Source organism: Otolemur garnettii, unplaced genomic scaffold, assembly GCF_000181295.1.
Source record: "Otolemur garnettii isolate 467f Iridium unplaced genomic scaffold, OtoGar3 scaffold00341, whole genome shotgun sequence".
In the NCBI taxonomy this organism is placed as follows: domain Eukaryota; kingdom Metazoa; phylum Chordata; class Mammalia; order Primates; family Galagidae; genus Otolemur; species Otolemur garnettii.
In genome coordinates this window covers 37,307-49,587 of record NW_003852736.1, presented here as the reverse complement: position 1 = coordinate 49,587, position 12,281 = coordinate 37,307, and the positions used below count along the sequence as shown (strand labels likewise).

Below are 12,281 nucleotides of genomic sequence, written 5' to 3'. Positions count from 1 at the left end.
AAAAAAAAAAAAAAAAGTATTGTATTTAATACTGACAATTCTGGAGATATTTCAGTTTTTATTTTCCCAACAATTTTCAAACTATCTTTATTTACCAAAGATTATCCCAGATCATGTGAACTAAAAAATGAACATTTGGGCTATTTTCTAAGAGACTTGTTTTCTGAGAGTTTTAGAAATATTTAGTTTATATAAGTGGTTATTTATCTCTAAGCCATTTTGAACAGAATTTCTTTAAGGAATTAAAAAATTAATTTAAAATACTCTCCAGAAGTAGAAAAATATCACGTATACTTAACAAACATGCATATATAAATAACATACACACAAAGATCTCATAGCTTTCATCCTACAATTTTAGCCATGTGCCAGGTAAATAATTAAAAAACTCACTAATTTATAAGAGACTAGCTGGATCTAAACTGTGTTTCTGGCAGATGGAGCAAGTTAAGATTACCTTCTCAGATTTCTAAAGCTTTTTACCACAGTTGGCCATCCACAATTTCAAGTTCTGTATATGTGGATTCAACCAACAGTAGATTGAAAATATTAAAAAAAATTGCAACAATAAAAATAATACAAATAGGAAACAATATGGTATAACAACTATTTATATAGCATTTACATTGTATTAGGTATTTTAAGTAATCTAGAGATGATTTTAAGTGTACATGAGGATGTACATAGATTATATGCAGACACTATGCAATTTTCTATTTAAGGAATTTGAACATGCATGGATGTTGATAGCATATTATGGAACAATCCCCCTTAGATACTGAGGAATAACTGTGTTTATGGAAAAGAAATTTTACAATTTGTCATTTTCCTAGTTCCCCAATAGTTTCTTATTTTCATCTCTCATGACAATCATTTCCTTAAAGTTTGTATCTCAGAAAGATGACTATTGGGTCCCAAAGAAAACAGGGTAGGGAATTCACATTGCAAGCACACAGAGAAAGGATCCAAGTTTTCTCCAAGAAGGAGTTTTGGAGTTTTCAGAGGTCAATCTCATGGAGACTATGGGCTAAATTTTAGGTGGCTAATTGAAGAAATATCTAACAACTGTCATTCAGTCTATTTCTAATTAGAATTCTTTTACTTTTAGCATCAGGTACTTGCTTTTTGGAAACCTGGAGTTCCTTGAGAGAAATGAACCTAAAGTTTAAGTGAGTGAGGGGCCTGGAGTGGGAAGAGAAAAGGTCTGGCAGAGATAGACAGCAGAATGGAGGAATTCGGGTCTAGAAGGGGAACCTATCAAGGACTTAGGGGAACTAAATAGAAAATTGAAGGTGGCAAAAGGAGGAATGGAAATATATAGAAAGAAGAGATCTTAGAGTTGATGGTTTGTGGAGTTCTTAAGTTTCCCACAAAAGACAATGAAGTTTCAACAAGATGGAGGTAAACAGAGTTGGTATACCATATAGTCAGCAGGGGTTCAAACAGGGTGTTTCAATTGACTGAGAAGTTCCCACAGGACAAGCAGAATCCAAAAGAGAGAACAAAGTGGCTTTTAAAAAAATAGAACCTGATACCTGGTAGAGTGTTTCCTCCAGATTTGTTTTTATTTCTAAGTATTATATGTACTCAATACCGTTATGAAACCAATATAAAAACACTTACACACCCATACCAATGATAAAATACAAATATAGTCTCGCGGGGGGAGGAAAGAGGAGGGACAGCTGAGGGGCAGGGCAAATTGGTGGGAGGACGGAGGGCATTTCATGGGATCTCACCTAATGTGCACAATGCAAGGGCACATTTCAAAATAAGAGTAAATCTTAAATATCTTACCACAAAAAATAAGTGAGGTGATGGATATGTTTGATCAGTTTCATTTAAGCATTCTACATTGTATATTAAATCATCACATAAATATATACAGTTTTGACTTTAACTAAAAATTAAATAAAAAATATATAGCCTGAATATCAATTCCCAATAAGCCAACTCTGACAATAGAGCTCTTCAAAAAAACTCCTATCAAAAGGAAAGAGTCAAGATGGCCAATAAAATATTTAAACATAAGACATGAAACTATAAAAATACTAGAAGAAAGTGTAGGGAAAACTCTTGAAGAAATTGGCCTGGGTGAATATTTTATGAGGAGGACCCCCGCAGGCAATTGAAGCAACATCAAAAATACACTACTGGGACCTCATCAAATTAAAAAACTTCTGCACAGCCAAAAACACAGTAAGTAAAGCAGGCAGATAGCCCTCAGAATGGGAGAAGATATTTGCTGGTTATGTCTCCAAGAAAGGTTTAATAACCAGAATCCACAGAGAACTCAAACGTATTAGCAAAAAGAGAACAAGTGATCCCATCTCAGGGTGGGCAAGGGACTTGAAGAGAAACTTCTGTGAAGAAGACAGGCACATGGCCTACAGATATATGAAAAAATGCTCACCAGCCTTAATCATCAGGGAAATGCAAATCAAAATTACTTTGAGATATCATCTAACACCAGTAAGATTAGCCCATATCACAAAATCCCAAAATCACAGATGCTGGCATGGTTGTGGAGAAAAGGGAATACTTCTGCACTGCTGGTGGGATTGCAAACTAATATGTCCCTTTTGGAAAGTCATCTGGAGAACACTTAGAGAACTAAAAATAGACCTGACATTTGATCCTATAATTCTTCTATAGGTATATATCCAAAAGACCAAAACTCACACTACAATAAAGATATTTGTACCAGAATGTTCATTGCAGCCTGATTCACAATTGCTAGGTCATGGCAGAAGCCCCAGTGCCCATCTACCCATGAATGGATCAATAAATTGTGGTATATGTATACCATGGAATACTATGCAGCCATAAAAAAAGATGGACACTTTACCTCTTTCATGTTTACACGGATGGAGCTGGAGAATATTCTTCTTAGCAAAGTATCTCAAGAATGGAAGAAAAAGTATCCAATGTACTCAACCCTATTATGAAACTAACTTATAGTTTTCATAGGAAAGCTATAACCCAATTTTAGCCCAAGAATATGGGGAAAGGGGAGAGGGAGGGGAGGGGGGAGGATGGGTTGGGGGAGGGCGATTGGTGGGATCACATCTATGGTTTATCCTATGGGTACATGTGAGTCTTTCTAAATGTAGAGTATAAATGTCTTAACTAAGAAAATGACATGAAGGCTATATTAACCAGTTGGATGAAAGTATTTCAAACTGCATATGGAAGAACACACTGTATCCCATGATACTATTAATGTACACAGCTATGATTTAATAAAATAGATAAAATAAAAAATAAAAAAAATCTAGAAAAGAGTGCAGGGGAAATGCTTGAAAATAAAGGCCTGGGAAAATATTTTATGGGGAAGACCCCCCTGGCAATTGTAGCACACCAAAAATAAATAACTGGGGTTTGATCAAGCTAAAATCCTTCTACACAGCTAAAGGTACTACAACCAAAGCAAACAGCCTTTGAAATGGGAGATTTTTGAATGTTATGAATCCAATAAAAGGTTGATAACTATAATCTATAGAGAACTCAAATTAATCAATAAGAAAAGAGCAAACAACCCCATTCATGTGCACAAGAGACTTGTACAGAAACTTCTCTGAAGATGACACACAATGGCCAACAAACACATGGAAAACTGCTCATCATCTTTAATTATCAGAGAAATGCGAATCAAAACCACTTTGAGATAACACCAAACTCCAGTAAGATGAGCCCATCACAAAGTCCTGAATCTGCAGATGCTGGTGTGGGTGTGGAAAGAAGGGAACATTTCTACACTGATGGTGGAATTATAAACTAATACAACCTCTTTGGAAGTAAGTATGGAGTACTCTCAAAGAACTAAAAGTTCACCTTCCATTTGATCCCCCCCTCTCATTACTAGGTATCTACCAGAACAAAAAAATAATAATTTTATCACAAAGACATTTGCACCAGAATGTCTATTGCAGCTCAATTCATAATTGCCAAGTTGTGGAAGCAACACAAATGCACATCAACCCATGAATGGATTAACAAATTGTGGTATATGGAATACTATTCAAACATAAAAAAAGGAGACTCTACATCTTTTCTGTTTACCTAGATAGGAGTTGGAACACATTGTTCTTAGTAAAATATCTCAAGAATGGAAAAGAGTATCCAGTGTACTCAATACTAGTAAGAAACCAATGTATAAACACATACTCATATAAATGATAAAACACAAATATAGTCTAACAAAGGGGAGGAGGGAGAGGGGAGGGGAAGGGGGAGAAAAATTGGGGGAGGAGGGAGGGCATTTGGAGGGGTCTCACCTATTATGCACAGTGCGAGGTGTTTAGCATGAACCACCAGAATGAGGGGCTCTCCTGCAACATGAACTTTTCCTTGGAAGTAGAGAAAAATGCAACCTAAAAATTTGTTCCCTCATATTAATGTGAAATACAAAACCAGTAAAAAAAAAAAAGGTCTAAATAAAATCAAAAATATCTGTGATCAAAATAAAAAAAAAATCCTTTCAACTATTTTCTGATGAAGTTCCAATCAGGAAAAATAACAAATATTTTTTCCTGGCAGTATTGACCTCCACTTTTCCTTTTCTTCTTCTTTTAAAACAAAGGTATCTATTGAGTGATTTAGAACCCAAACCAAGCCTTTTATGACTGAACCATGGACACAAGACGTATCCTCACAAAGGGATACAAAAAGATGTAGCCCTTCTAAGATCCAGAGCCACTACCAAAGATAGCCAAAAGATTACTCTCCTCCCAACCTTGAGCTGGCAACAGTCAGTACATTAGCCCCACAAAGAAAGTACAGTCACATTTCTGTCTGGTCTTATTTTTCAGGCCTCCAACCTGAAGTTGGCCACCTGCAAATGCATCTGACAACTTGCACCCTGACAGGTGCAAAGTCAAGCCAAGTTATCAGGACACAGAATGATACAAACAGGACAGCATTAGCTATCCCCTGGGAGGGGAAAGATCAGTAACAAGTGGGTACCCCAAACGAAATTTATATAAGAATCACCATCCAAACAAGTACTTTTTTCTTTTTCCAATCTAAATTTGGAAAGGAAGGAAGGGTCGGGTGTGGTGGCTCACACCTGTAATCCTAGAATTCTAGGAGGCTGAGGCTGGTGGATTGCTTGAGCTCAGGAGTTCAAGACCAGCCTGAGCAAAAGTGAGACTCCCATCTTAACTAAAATAGAAAAACTGAGGCAAGAGGATCCCTTGAGCCCAAGATGCTCACCTATGATGCCACAGCATTCTACCCAGGGCAAAAGCTTGAGACTCTGTCTCATAAAATAAAAAAAAAATAATAAATAAATAAAATAAAATCACACACACAGAAAAGAAAGAAATTTGGAAAGGAAGGGACAAATGCAAATTGCCACCTTCTCTCAACTAAGCACTACATGCAGAGATGTAGGAGAACTGACACTGGTTAAAAATTCTTACCTTTCACTGGGTTTTCATTGTTCCAGGATCTCATCTTCAGGCTACTGAGCAAGTGGATTTTCTCAGCTATTCCATCTGGGTCTCAAAAACTATAAGAAGGAAAAAGTGATAACTTCTCACCCATTCCAAGGTGCATTCATACCCATACCTCAGAGCATTCCCAGGGGTAGATGATGGCTGTTGCCCATGCTGAAGTTGTAGATAGGGCTGCTGAAGGGCCTGCTCTGGCAGAGTCACTAGGGGGAGGTACTACTGGAGAGCAGCTGGGCCCCCTGAACCCTGTGTGACAGCTGCCAGGGTCAATTCTCTGTGCGCCCCCACTGCTTTTGCTGAAGGTACTGAGACTTACTGAAGAAGGGGTTGAGGCCATGAGTGGAGCTGGGCATGTATACTCCTGGAGACTAGTGCCTTTGGCCGTTGCATAAAGAGTAAAGGCTCTTTCCTCAGGTGTCTCCCCCACTCCAGACCTCAGTCTTGCAGAAAGCCCTTCTGATTCTCATCTCCCTACGGCCGCTTAGGAGCTGCTGCCAGCCTCAGAACAATGATGTAAGTGCCCATTACCAGAAAGTTTCTCAGAGTTTGGATCCAGCGTCTGGTAATTGTCTTTTTCTGGGTGGTCATGTTTCTGAAGCATGCCAACTGATGGATGGCCTTTCAGCTAGCCAGCCTTCAAGTGTTAGTAAACAGGGAAATTGTTGGCCATAGACTGGCATGAACGTGAGCTTGCACTTGGACAAACTCTGGATGGCTGCAGCAAAGAGCACCAAGTATGAGTAAAGCAGCTACGCTATCTTCATATGGTCTTGCTGGCCTGCACTGGGGAACTAGTGCTATGGGCGCTAGAAACGCAACCGGAAGCTACGCAAGAAGTCAAAAGTACTAGCGACACTGGTAGCCCTGGCACAGAGCAGTCTTCCAATCAGAAGGGGGCGCTAGCAGCTGACAGGACTTTTGGGCACGCAATGACGTGCTCTTGTGGCAGTTGGTGAGAGTTCGCTTCATCGCGTGAAGGAGCGTGATCTGGTAGTGGTCGAAGGACAATGGCCACTCAGGAACAGAGACAGCACAAGACAAGGTTGAAGGCCCTCAGTAGCAATAGTGCAGCCCTGGTGAGGTGGCAGAGCAGGCTGACCACTGGTGTGAGAGCATCCCTTTGGGGTAGGGGGGACCTTGCCACTCTGCCTTTTAAAACTTTGTTGGGCTGCTTGGATTTATCCTCGTAAATAGGACAAATCTGATTGGAAATTTGAGCAAAAGACATTCTTTGTATTGTCACCAGTCGGTATAGAAAACCACATTTTAACCTTTCAAAATGTTTTTTAAAGATCAAAGAAGTAGGGTGGCACATGTGGCTCAAAAGAGGGCGCCAGCCCCAAATATTGATGGTGGTGGGTTCAAACTCAGCTCCCTTTTGGCCCGGGCTGGGTTTGAACCTGCCGCCTCCAGCATATGGGGTTGGCGCCCTGCTCCTTTGAGTTACAGGCACTGCCCTCAAAATGTTTTTTAAAAATACAAAAAAAAAATCTAATTGTCAAAAGCTAATAGATAATTTTCTTATTTTCTTATTTCTTATTTATTTATTTATTTTGAGATAGAGTCTCAAGCTATCACCCTGGGTAGAGTGGTATGGTGTGACAGTTCACAGCAACCTCAAATTCTTGGGCTCAAGTGATTCTTTGCATCAGCCTCCCAAGTAGCTTGGAGTATAGGTGCATGCCACAACACCTGGATATTTTTTGTGGTATTTGTCATTGTTGTTTTACTGCCCAGGCCTGGTTCAAACCCACCAGCCTCGTTGTATGTGGCCAGTGCCCTATCCACTGAGCTATAGGCACCCCCAAATAGATATTTTTATCTTTATTTTTTTTTATTCTTAGAGATTCACTGATGGTACGGGAAACCAGACTACACTGATAGCATTTGTTAAGTAAAGTCCCTCTTGTATTTGTGTCTTGCCCCCAAAAGGTGTGTCACACATAGAGACTCCTTCCCCCCTTTCCTTTCTCTGCTTTTCCTTCTCCAGCCCCCTTCCCTCCTTTCCACTTTCTGCTCTTCCTTTCCCCCACTCCCTCCCTCCTTCTCTCTCTCTCTGCTCTCTGCTTCCCCCACCCACACTATGTACTATGTCATTAATTGTCCTCATATCAAAATTGAGTACATAGGATTGATGCTTCTCCATTCTTGTGATGCTTTACTAAGAATAATGTGCTCCACTTCCATCTAGGTTAATATAAAGGGTGTAGAGTCTCCATCTTTTTAATGGCTGAATAGTATTCCATGTGATACATACACCACAGCTTGTTAATCCATTCCTGTGTTGGTGGGGATTTTTGAGCCTGTTTCCACATTTTGACAATTATAAATTGAGCTGTGATAAACAGTCTACTGTGAGTGTCCTTGTGGTGAAAGGATTTTTTTCCTTCTGAGTAGATGCCCAGTACTGGGATTGCAGGATCAAATGGGAGGTCTAGGTTGAGTTATTTTAGAGTTCTCCATACTTTCTTCCAAAAAGGTTGTATTAGTTTGCAGTCCCACCAGCAGTGTAAAAGTTTTCCTTCCTTTCTCTTCATATCCGTGCCAGCACCTGAAGGTTGGCCATTCTCGTTGGGGTTAGATGATATCTCAGGGTGGTTTTGATTTGCATTTCTCAGATAATTAGGGACAATGAGCATTTTTTCATATGTTTGGTAGCCATTTGTCTGTCTTTAGAGAAGGTTCTATTCATGTCTTTTGCTCATTAATGGATGGGATTGTTTGCTTTTTTGATCTGGATTAATTTGAGTACTCTATAGATCATATTTATCAAGCTTTTGTCTGATTCAAAATATGCCAAAATCCTTTACCATTGTTTAGGTTGTCTATTTGCTTTGATTGTTATCTTCTTAGCTGTACAGAAGCTGTTTCGTTTAATTAAGTCCCACTTGTTTATTTTTGTTGTTGTTGCAATTGCTACAAAAGGCTTCTTAATAAAGTCTCTCCCCAGGCTGATATCAAGTGTTTTTCCTATGCTTTTTTTTTGAGGATTTTTATTGTTTTGTGCCTTAAATTTAGGTCTTTTATCCATCTTCCATCAATTTTTGTGAGTGGAGAAAGGTGCAGGTCCCGTTTCAGTCTTTTACATGTGGATATCCAGTTCTCCCACCACCATTTATTGAATAGGGACTCTTTCCTCAAGTGTATGTTTTTGTTTGATTTATCAAAGACTAGGTGGCTGTAAGGTGTTTGTTTCATTTCCTAGTTCTCTATTTGATTCCAAATGTCTATATCTCTATTTTTTTGTGCCAGAACCATGCCATTTGATCAATATGGCCAGAAATCTCTCCCTGTCTCCCTGCGTCCCCAAAGGGATATTTCTGGGGAGAGCCTACAAGCCAGAGATGCCTAGAGGTTTCTCTCCCCAATCTCACTGCTCCTGGTTGCAAAGAAGCTGTTACTAAACTGCCAACTAGCTCTGCCCACTCCCAAATAGATATTTTTAAATACACCCCCAGGTTCCAGATCTCCAAAGCAAAATATATGTGGGGAAGTGGAGGGTGGAACAAAGCCTTTGACTTTGTTGTCCAGACATGATGAATATTTGGGCATGTCCAGACATGATGAATATTGTTGTCCAAACATGATGAATGTTTGTTTGTTTTGTTTTGTTTTGTTCTTTGGAGAGACAGAGTCTCATTCTATCGCCCATGGTAGAATGCTCTCACATCACACGGTTCAAGGAAACCTCCAACTCCTGGGCCTATGTGATTCTCCAGCCTCAGCCTGCCAAGTAGTTGGGAGTACAGGCAGCCGCCGCAATGCCCAGATATTTTTTTGTTGCAGTTTGACCAGGGAGGGTTTGAACCTGATACTCTCGGTATATGAGGCCGGCACCCTACCCACTGAGCCACAGGTGCTGACCAATGATGAATATTTGTTAATCCAACATTACCGCCAAAGGTTGTGCCAGGACTCCCCTGTGAACCAACCTCATAGTCCTGCCCACATCTTGATTTCTTTACACAGTGTGGAAATCAAGGAGCTAGAGAGAATTGTAGAACAGCCTGAGGAAGAAAACAGGTGAGTTTTCTTTCTAATTTGTCATTGATATGCAGAGTGCAAACACTAACCTATAGAAAAATCCCAGGAATCTTTAAAGTCATTCTATATCTAATCTTTTTCTAAAGTAGTCTAATTATCTATATTTACAGATTTACTTAATTTATCTGAAAGAAAAAAATGGATGCAAAAGTGTAATTCATATTTAGGTATGAAAAGAATCAATGCTGATAGTGGTATCTGATATGTTGCATGTATTTCAGAGTCTTAGATTTTATTTGTGAGAATAAAATTGAAATAACAAGTACTGCCATTTAATGTTATGATTAGGTGATTTGTACATGAGTTCAGCCATCTACATTATGTTGTATCTCAAAGCATTTTTAAAAGAAGGCTCATAGGGTCAGTTCTATTTGGGAACAAATGAGTGATAATTCAGTTGTCAACCATCACTTGAAAAAGATGCCATGTAAAACTAGCATAAAATTGTAGAAGACAATAAAGGCTAGTGGAAATTCACAATGACTTCAGAGAGGACAGAGTAGTAAAAATGTTATTGTATGGTGTCAAGATAATGACAATCATTGGACTTTTACTTTTCTATTACATTTATTATATCACAGGTCCCTTGGTTTAAAAAACCTTTGCACATGATCACTTGTAACTCATAGTGTGCCTTCTTCAGACAAATGCCACTAGACTTATCTTTAGAGCAGCTAAAGATACTAAATTTGCTACATGGAAGTACTTGAATCTCTCTCTGTCTTTTTTTTTTTTTTACTGAGGTCTCACTCTGTCGCCCTTGGTAGAGTGCCGCAGCATCATAGGTCACAACAACCTCAAATCTTGGACTTGAGCAATCGTCTTGCCTCAGCTTCCCCACTATCCGGAACTACAGGTATGTGCACCACACCAAGGCTACTATTTCTGTTTTTAGTAGAGACAGAGTCTCCCTCTTGTTCAGGCTGATCTCAAACTTCTGGGCTCAAGCAATCCACCCACCTTGGCCTCTGACAGTGCTAAGATTACAGGCATGACTCACTGAGCCTGACCTGTACTTATATCTCATAGACAACACAGTGTGTTTGAGACCAGTACCTTCAAGGAATATAACACTTCAAGGTGAAAAAAGTGAACTTCCATTCATCCTTGCTTCCTGCTGCCACTGCCTACCTCCTAGCCCTTAATACCCATGACTGATGCCATAGCTCTTTATCTGGTTGGCTCCCCTTTAGTCTCCTCCTTACTCTCCAATAAATCCTCTGTAGTGACTTTAGTTATACATATTTCAAGAATCAAGACCAAAAAATAAAAATAAAAAAAAGAATCAAGACCCCTTACAGCAGTCTACTTTCGTTGAATTTCTGCAAGTAGGAAAAAATTTGGCTTCTCAGCTAAGCATTTAAAACCTTACACAGGGCGGCACCTGTGGCTCAGTGAGTAGGGCACCAGCCCCATATACGAAGTGTGCTGGATTCAAAGCCGGCCTCAGCCAAGCTGCAACAAAAAATGGCCAGGCACTGTGGTGGACACCTGTATTCCCAGCTACTCAGAAGACTAAGGCAAGAGACTCACCCAAGGCCAGGAGTTTGAGGTTGCTGTGAGCTGTGACGCCAGGGTACTCTACCGAGAGCAACAAAGGGAGACTCTGTCTCTAAAAAATAAAAAAAAAAAATAAAACCTTACGCAATTTTCCCTTGACCTACTTTTCCAACCTTATCTCCTTTTGTACTCCCTGTGTCCTGTCCATCCTCTTCTTTCTCATATTTCTGAATATATCCTTCTTTCATCCACTATCTGAGTCAACCTCAAGCTTATTTCTTACCCTTTGCTGTTAACTTCTACACCTCTGTAGGAACAGTTGAAAAAGGAGTCCTACCCATTCTCTGTGACATTGCTCAAAATAAATTTTCCCCACAGAATCCTGGTACATCCCTGTAGTTGGAAGATCTACCTTTTCCTTATATTCCCAGCAGAGAGAGCTGGTAAAAAATGCTGAGAGCTATCATTTTACCCATAGCTATCATCTATGTTCTATATATCCTCAATTATTCATTTTAGGTCATTTAATACTTCAAAAATCTCTGTAAGGAAGAACTTGTCTTCTTCCTATAAAGAGGAATCTCAGAATCAAAGAACTTAAAATGCCTTGCTGGACATCTAACAAGCAGGAGACCAGGTTCAAATGTAGATGTTCTGACTCAAAATAATCAACTCCACCTTCAACAAGAGAATGTTAAACATGATCCGATGGGGGCAGCGCCTGTGGCTCAAGGTGTAGAGTGCTGGCCCCATATACCGAGGGTGGCGGGTTCAAGCCCGGCCTGGCCAAAACTGCAAATAGATAGATAGATAGATCCCATGGTATCATTTGTGGTTTACCCGCAGACCCAGTCAAAATCTAGATGTATTCCCAATGCGTATCTGACCTTGAGATAACAGTTAACAATAATAAGATTCCTTGTATAAACAAGTTTACCTATTTGTGTTCCAGCAATAACTACATTACCTTGAAATATATCTTTGACCATATTCCAAGATTCAGATTTTTTTTTTTCCTTAAAGAAAATATTGGCTGGGCACCTGTTGCTCTAGGGCAGCAGCTACAAAAACCAGGACTGGCAAGTTGAAACCCAGCCCAGGCCTGCCAAACAACAATGACAACTACAACAGAAAAACAGCCATGCATTATGGCAGGTGCCTGTAGACTCAGATACCTTGGAGGCTGAGGCAAGAGAATCGCTTAAACCCAAGAGTTGGAGGTTGCTGTGAGCTGTGACACCAAAGCACACTACTGAGGGCAATGTAGTGAAACTCTGTCTC

General features: G+C 39.7%; 1 pseudogene; it reads left to right on the top strand.

Moving 5' to 3' along the window:
• The first annotated feature begins 6,220 nt into the window (after positions 1-6,220).
• Positions 6,221-12,281, top strand: part of LOC100942996 — a 27,988-nt pseudogene continuing 21,927 nt past the window's right edge.